The sequence below is a fragment of the Gastrolobium bilobum genome, unplaced genomic scaffold (genome assembly GCF_033153095.1).
Source record: "Gastrolobium bilobum isolate Gb01-03AN ecotype WA unplaced genomic scaffold, APGP_CSIRO_Gbil_v1 utg76008, whole genome shotgun sequence".
NCBI lineage: Eukaryota > Viridiplantae > Streptophyta > Magnoliopsida > Fabales > Fabaceae > Gastrolobium > Gastrolobium bilobum.
This window is the reverse complement of record NW_026896520.1, coordinates 1-8922: the sequence shown is the minus strand read 5'-3', so window position 1 is coordinate 8922 and position 8922 is coordinate 1. Positions and strand designations below refer to the sequence as shown.

The 8922-nt window shown below is 39.8% G+C and overlaps 1 non-coding gene across 1 annotated transcript; it reads right to left on the bottom strand.

Moving 5' to 3' along the window:
* Positions 1-1620: 1620 nt before the first annotated feature.
* On the bottom strand, positions 1621-1727 carry LOC133300234 (small nucleolar RNA R71). The gene has a single exon (XR_009750038.1). It is a non-coding gene; the product is annotated as a small nucleolar RNA R71 (small nucleolar RNA).
* Positions 1728-8922: the final 7195 nt, after the last annotated feature.

Here is an 8922-nt window from a genome sequence, read left to right as displayed (position 1 = left end):
TTATGTTTAAACTATCAGCCATGAGCTGAACTATCTGTGGAATGGGTAAACTGTGAAACTCTAAAAAGAACTGTTTTCAAAACTCTTGACCGAAGCTTTTTGTATTTCTTTGGCTAAGTAAGCTATATTCATTGTGCGCCAATGGAAATTGGGTACATACTGAGAAAGGAACTTCCATAAGGAAGGGATTTCAGACAGCTTAGCCATTGGGGGAAGGTAGATGTCATGGCAAAAACACTACTGGTCACCTTAGGAATAAGGGACCAACTCGTCCATTTTAAGGTTCTGAACTAAGTACCCGTTGGAGTCAAGGGAGCCGTAGGAATATGGAAACTTGTGAGGCATCTAGACCATGAGCTGAGGAATCAGAGTTGGAAGGCAAAGAAACTGGGACAAAGCCAAAAGGTGCTAAGTCTTGAGCAGAGAAAACAGCCATTTTAAGAGTGAAGCAGTAAATCCGTTCCTTCTGTTAAACTATTTTAACCACCACCCTGTTGTCTCTTGATTATAGTTATTTCTGTTTTAGAAGTTTTATTTTATTTCATTTAGTACTTATAAAAACTCCAATGATTGTTATCTCACCTTCTTCTAAACAGGAAGGATCACATACATAACGCAGCGAGCAACTGTTTGCCATCAGATTGAACCTACTGCTCCTGAGGAATGTTGTCAAGACAGTAGAGAACGTTTGACCAGACAGTTCATTTACTAACTTTTCTTCTCATTTTCACTCTTTATAAACAGTGATAAAATAATAATTAGCACTCTATCCTCGTGGGAACGATAATTTGGGCATTAATCCTCCCTTTATTACTTGATGCGTGCACTTGCGCACTTGGGTTGGAACTAAGGGACGAATCTGTGTTCTGCAAGAACAGAGGAACGTCCCCTATTAGAACTTATATTTTCCACCATCAGCAAACCAACCAACAAGTTTTTGGCGCCGTTGCCGGGGATAGAAACACTAACTGTTGTTCTTATCATTGTTTTCTAACACATATACTGTATATCTGACTTTACTTTTATAATTTTTTTTCTCTTTATCACTAAATCTGCTGTGCATATATATATACCCTGTGTTATTGATTTATGAGTGAAGAGTTCGAAACAGACTCTAACCACTCCATTGAAGTACCTCAGTTTCTCTTTGATCCTGAGCCAGAACGTACACTCCATAGGAGAAGAAGGAACCTCAGGGAAAGATTTCCTGAAAACATGGCTGATCGCAATAATAACAATGAAGAGGTTCCCCCTGAACAGAACTTCAGAACTTTGGCTGCTCCTTTTAGGAACAGACCAGACAGGGGAGTAATCCTCCCTCCAGTAGCACCCAATTTTGAACTAAAACCTATCATGTTTCGCATGATTAGGGAAGTAGGGGTCTTCAATGGACTCCCTGCAGAAGATCCGTACACACACCTCATCGCATTCCAAGATATCTGTGATAATTTTAAAGTTGAGGGTGTAACAGAAGAGAGCATGAGAATGAGGTTGTTCCCTCACTTCTTGGGCTTAAAAGCAAAAACATGGATGAAAACTCTCACCCCTGGGTCAATCCACACATGGAAAGAACTCTCTAACAAATTCATAGAGAGGTTTCTCCCAATGTCTCGACAAGCAGATGTTAGAGCAGAAATCTCTAACTTCAGAATGTTTTATGGAGAAAATCTCTATGAAGCATGGGAGAGATACAAGGACATCATAAGAAAATGTCCAAACCATGGGGTAGAGAGTTGGGGAGTGTTAATATCTTTCTATAAAGGACTTGACCATACTTCTCAATCTCACCTAGATTTTGCTGCAGGAGGATATTTTTTTACACGAACACTTGAATCAAGATATGAAATCATAGAAGGGACTGCTGAAAGATGTCTCCAATGACCAAGAGATATAGTGAGCCCAATAAGGAAGCCAGACATGCTAGAACTGGATAAACAAACAGCCATGGAAGCCCAGCTGGCATCACTCATGAATGAAGTGAAGAACCTAAAAGCCGACCAAGAAGCACCAAGGATGGAAGTCTTACAACTCACAGCAACTGAAACAGAACCATGCTCAGCCTGTGGTGACCTTCATGACTCAACAGACTGCCCATCCACTGCATTGGTGTGTTATGCAGAAAATTTTGGCAATAGGAACTTCACCAGAGACAATCAACAAGCAGGACAAAATACATATTCAAGCCCTGGAGGAACTATCATTAAGGATTAAAACCACAACACCCAATGGAGGCCACCCATTAACCAGAGACCATTCAACAACAATCAGCAGCAGTATCAGCAAGGTAACAGCAGTGGAACGTCTGAACAAAGAAGAAACAACTACGTTCTGTTCCACAGAGATGACCAACGCATCAACACCCTGGAAAATTATGTCAAGGAATATGTCACCAGGAATGATGCAGTGGTCAGGAACATTGAGTCTCATCTGAGACAGATTGCTGCCAACCTTCAAACTAGAACACCAGGATCACTACCATGGGACACTGAGGTCCCCTCAACCATTTCTGAAATACCTTGAGAGGTAAGTACCATGTCTAGCTAAAGACATTAAACTAAGCGCTGACTGGGAGGTGTTGGACGTTTAGCAAGTGCACTAGTCGTACAAGTAATAAAATGATGAGTAAAGATCGTTCCCACGAGGAATTGTGTTCAAGCACCAATAAACCATAGAAAACTAATTTGAATCAGATAAGAATTTGTAAAAGTCATGAATAATTTGTCACCATAAAATTGATTGTAAGTAATTTGACACAAAATAAATATGGATTAAGAATTAATAAAACAACAAGTAGTCAGAAAACAACTTTCCTCCATAATAACCCATGTAAAAACTGATCATATGATGAATTCTTTTCCATGTGATGTTAATCAACCTTTTACTTATCATCAAGATGTAATCCCTTACTACCCTGATAGATACATTAATCAGAAACCCCAATCCCTTGGTGATCTCTTTCTTAATACATGCATGAAATACTAAAGTCTTAAGATTACATCAGAACTCTAGCATCAATCCCTTGAGTACTAGAATTCTGATGTTGAGATTATCAGATACAGAAGTCATATAAACATCCCTGTTCTACACTACTTCCTTGATAGAAATAATTAAATCAGAAAATCTCAAATCAACACATGAAAAATACTTCATCATATTAATCAGATCAACATAATATTATCATGGAGTTCTATTGCATTCAGACTACAAAGACTCTACTCAGACATGACTAAGGAATAGACAAGAAAAGAAGAATCAAACTTCATTTCCATGTTGAAGGTCTTAAATCTCCAAACTATTACAAAGAAATTCTAATACAAAAACTAAAACACTAAGAGAATTTAGAGAGAAGTCAGACTAAAGTTTAAGAGAGAGAGAGAAAATTCCAGATCCTTTACTAAATGTGAAGGCTTTGCCTTTTATAGTGTTACAATTAAAAACAGAAAACTGATGTGGGTGCTAAAACGTCCATAAGTGACCGTTTTAGCGTCCATGCTTTACGTATGCTCAACTGCTTTTAACTGACAAAAACGCTAAAACGTTAAGGAATGACCGTTTTAGCGTCCAAACTTGGTGGATGCTCAACTGACATTAACTGACTCCAACGCTAAAACTCTTGATTTGGACGTTTTAGCGGTGGAGACCAGAGTCCTTTTTCCACTTCAGGGCGCTAAAACGCTTATTGCAGGCCGTTTTAGCGCCCAAGACCAGCAATTTTCCATCTTCTAAGTGCAGCAGCGCGCTAAAACGCTCTGTGTGGGCGTTTTAGCGCTCATCACCAGCAAGTTTTGGCCTCTTCCTGTAGCAGGGCGCTAAAACGCTCAGTGTGGACGTTTTAGCGCTCAACACTTAGGCAAGTTTTCTCCACTTGAGATCCAGAATCTTCTTCCTTCTCCAGTTGCCTTTCAAGCTTGCCTTTCCTACAAGAATCATACAAATTTCCAATAAAGCTCTTGAACTTGTAATTGAGGACATCTTAGGACATTAACCTTGTTTTTCATCATTTAATCACACAATTTGATCCTAATTCCTGCTAAAAACCATGATGAACTAAGGGTTCATCACAATTCCCAGATTTGAATATTGTTGTCCTCAGCAATAATTTTAAAGACAGAGAAAGACTTGAGATTCTTTACACATGAAATTTATGAGGTTGGATTGAAATAGGACAGATCAACTTTCCAAGATACAATCTAACAACCCAGTAATCTATCTTTTATTATGACTTGCTTAACCTCATCACATGACTTTCAACAGATCAGTAAGATGAAATGCAGAAACCTTCAACACAAAACACCCCCTCACTCGGAACTTCTCAAAAATTGTGAGAATAAACTCTCTTGCACTCTAGTGTCTAAAGGTGTACTCATCACTCAATCTCCACTGCACTCAAACTACTATAAGCTTGCCCATCTTCTCACTTTCCATAGTGACAGTGATTCATAAGCAGAACAAAAGAGGCTTTGGTGGTATGACTTGACTAGGGATAGGATTCTGTATAGGAGGAGGAAAATGGCTTGGCACGTAGTTGGCTGAAGGTAGGATTTGATGTTGCAGAAGGTTAGATAGATGAATCAGATTCACATAAGAGGAGGATCACTATTGAATTTATCTATGTACTCCTTAATCCTTCTCATTCTCTTCTTCCTTTTCATTTACTCTTTTCACCACCTTTTCTACAACTTTTCTTTTTCTTGAACTTCCTTCCTCCTTTTCTTCCAACTTTCAACACTTTGTGTTGTTTTGATTTCCCTTTTTCCTCATTTCCTTTTTCTTTTCCTTTTCCAAACCAAGCACTTTGTGCCTTTACTTCCTTTTTCCTTTTCATTCTTCTTTTTCTCCAAATTTCCAACACTTAACACTTAATATTTTTATTCATTGCAGAAACACCTTTCTCCAACAGAGCTTTCATCCTTTACCCCTTATCTGAACACATAATCTGAAAACTTAGGATCTGGAATAAGTGCAGGGCTCTTAGTTTTATCACAACAAGTTTAGACTTAAGGCTTCCATGCAATAGGAAAATTTGGTTCAAAAGAAAAATGCCTCAATAAACTCTACTTTACAAACCATGAACTATTTCAAGTTAGAAACAGGGCAAGTTCTAGAGTTACTCATACAGTGAAGTGTTCTCTGAACAAAAAAATTTCTGTATAGGCTCTATGTCTCACAGTTCAGAGTGCATGCTTGAATTCCTCTATATACATCAAACCGATCTCTCTACTCCTCACATAGCATGAGTCATGCAAACATATCATTTAGCACACATGCAAGGATTTCAAATTGCATCAAAAAAATTTGATCAATCATGTAAAACTTTGATCATCCTATCCTCATAAAATTCACATCATCTCAACTCTAAATCCAACCTTTGTACATATACAACACTACCTAAACTACCTAAAACTACATTCACAAGAATTTAAAAGAAAGGATTGAGATGTTTCCCTGTTTGTGGTTCATCAACTGTGTGTCATCATCAACTGTGTGATATCACCATGGAATTTTGCAATCATGCCATTCATTCACACCTCATTCCCAGATTTAAACGTTGCTGTCCCCAGCAACTAATTTAAATCTAAAAAGCAGTTGACAAGTTCTGAAACACATTCACATATCAACAAATAGCATCAGTACTATTTCAAAAGTGCATAATCCAAACAGAGAATCTCAATGTACTAACAAATGTACAAAATTAAAAATAATACCAAAAGTAACTAAAAATATCCAAAATAAAACCATAAAAACAGAAAATGTGTAAAAACAAAATGAGGAGACTAGTCAGTAGACTCCTCATCATCAGTAAACATCAAATCTAAGCCTGGTCAGCAGTAGGCAAGGGGTTGTACTCAGGATCAATACCCATGTCCTCATCCATGGCACCAGTATCAGCAGGTGGATCAGCAGCAGCAGCAGTGGTCTCTGTGGTAGTGGCATCAACAACAGGTTGTCTCTCTGAAGTGTGTGCAGCATGGGAAGATGTAGCACCATCAGCAGTCGCAGCTCCATCCACATGATCAACATAGTGAGTTCGGGCAATTGCCTCAAAGGCTTCCTCCTCATCAGAATGAGGGTAAACAGCAGGCTGGTAATCAATAACATCTAAGTCCTGAGCCTCACATATAGATTTTATCATCTTCACCATATATGTCTGAAATGAGTGCTGGCTGGACTGCATAAACCGGAGACGCCTGCGCAAATGTCTCATACGGAAGTCGGTATTCACCATCCATTGCTCCCCTGACCGTAGCCTCTCTTCTAACTCATCATCACTCTCAGCTGTAGACTTCCTACCAGGGGTCAATCCTGTGGCCTCCCCTCCTCCTATCTTCAATTGCTTTCTTATCATTGCGGCATCAATTGTAGGGTGCAATTTAGTTGGTGCCCCATTATCAGTAACATCTACACCAGCTTTCTGTCAAAGCAGCTGAATCAAGGAACAGTGACCCAAAGCAGCAGAGTCACTGTCAGAGTGAGCCATATCATAAATGTTGTCCTGAAGAAGAATAGGAAGTTCCACCTTCGCCTTGGTCATGATAGTGTGAATCAGGACAGCTCTCTTCAAGATGACCTCTGCCTGGTTGGAGGAGGGCATGACATTTGAGATTACAAAGTGAAACCAGACTCTAGCCTCGCCATTTAAATGCCTCAACCAAATCAACTTAGGATCAACCTTATCTTTGGTTGGCTCCCAAGTTTCACCAGGTTTGGCTATAGTCTGCAAAATGGGCTCAGCTGCCCCCATCTTGGTCCAGGTTTCAAAGTCTGGATCACTTCTCCTTGGTGGAATTTCAATTTTCTGCCAGTTTTCCTGAACTCACAACTGGCATTATTGACATAGTCACAAAACCTTATCTTCAGCAGCTTTTGGATGGTGTGAAGGTCCTCCTGCTTCCTTGATCTCCATTAAACGCATTAGCAAAGAATTTCCTTGCTATGTTGGGGCTGCTATCACCCAATATTTTTCCAAAAGTTACCCAATCCTTGGTCTTCAGCTGAGACTGAAACTGAGGATATTCATCGAAGTCTTGTCTACAACGTTTCTCCTCACTCTTCCAGAAATGAGCATCAAATTGTGGGGTAGGCTCAGCCTCAATATCTCCTCCTTGATCCACTCGGTCTCGCTTCTTATATCTCTTATTCCCCTGTGTAGAGGGAGCTGGTTGAGAAGAAGAAGACATTGTGCCTACACAAACAAGAGAAAATCAGTCCAAATGTCAAACAATTACATATCATGAATCCAATTCCCAGATTTAGAACTCTTGTAGTGGGGAATTTGGATCAAAACATGTATGAATTACAACCCCACAATGCCCTAATGTAGACCCTCAATTTTGTATGAAACAGGGCCTGGGCGCTAAAACGGTCACACTGAGCGTTTTAGCGTCCTGGCCTTAAACGTGTGTAAAAACTGGACGGACACTAAAACGTTGAAACCAAACGTTTTAGCGCCATGCCAATTTTTGGGTCAGGCATTTCCACGAACACCTTGTGTGCGTGTGTAATTGCATATGTGAATAAACATTGAGGGGATCTCTTCTAAACCCCAAAACAGATGGAAACAACAGCATGATTCAAACATAAACATTTAGTGACAATCTAATCATAGCATTATAACATGTTCATGAATCAAACTAGGAACTCCCATGGTTGTGAAGTAAACCCTAAGGTAATCCAAATTGAAAAGATGAAGAGAAGTTGATGAATACCTGAAATGTGAGTGGATGAGATGCGATGAAAGATTGTAGCAAGAACTCAAGTTGCAATGAGAGAGAGAGATGGAGAGATAACAAGAAAATAAGAAAATATTGTGAATGAGAGAAGTGGGAGGGAAACCGTGTTTTATGAATAAGTGACGGGGCGCTAAAACGTTGGCTGACTAGCGCTTTAGCGTCCTTGTCCAGATAAAAATGCACACTTTGTGCAGCACAGCGCTAAAACGGTCAGAATTAGCGTTTTACTTCTTCATCTTATGGATATGGTATGAACATGGAATTACATACCTAGTACAGTAGGTTGCCTCCCACTCAGCGCTTGTTTAACGTCACGAGCCTGACGGGTATGATCTATCTTACCTCCAATAAGGCAACTACCAGTAGTTGCCTATCCACAACATTCCCCACATATAACTTCAACCTTTGGCCATTGACGGTAAAGCTCCTGTTTGAATCCAAAGGGCTAATTTCCACAACCCCATAAGATTTTATGTCCTTTACCACAAAAGGTCCAGACCATCTAGATTTCAGCTTCCCTGGAAAAGCTTCAACCTGGAATTGAATAGAAGTACTTGATCCCCCACCTTGAAGTCTCTAGGTGTGATCTTCCTATCATGCCATAGCTTTGTCTTTTCCTTATACAAACTGGCACTTTCATAAGCAGACAAACGGAACTCATCCAATTCATCCAGCTGTAATAATCTTTTATGTCCCGCTGCTTTGGAATCAAAATTCAGATACCTCACAGCCCACAAAGCCTTGTGCTCCAATCCAACTGGCAAATGGCATGCTTTTCCAAACAGCAACTGAAATGGAGACATCCCAATAGGAGTTTTGAAAGCGGTCTTATACGCCCATAAAGTGTCATCAAGTTTCTTGGACCACTGGATCCTAGCATTCCCATCAGTCTTCTCCAATATTCTCTTCAATTCCCTGTTGGAAATCTCAACCTGACCACAAGTCTGTGGGTGGTATGGAGTGCTTATTTTGTGCCTCACTCCATACTTAGCCAAGGCATACTCCACCATCTTATTATCAAAATGAGTACCCCCATCACTAATGATAGCTCTAGGGACTCCAAATCTTGAAAATATATGCTTCCTCAGAAAAGCAATCACAACTCTGGAATCATTGGTTGTTGTAGCTATGGCCTCAACCCATTTGGAAACATAGTCAACTGCCACCAATATGTACTTGTTAGAGTAGGAAG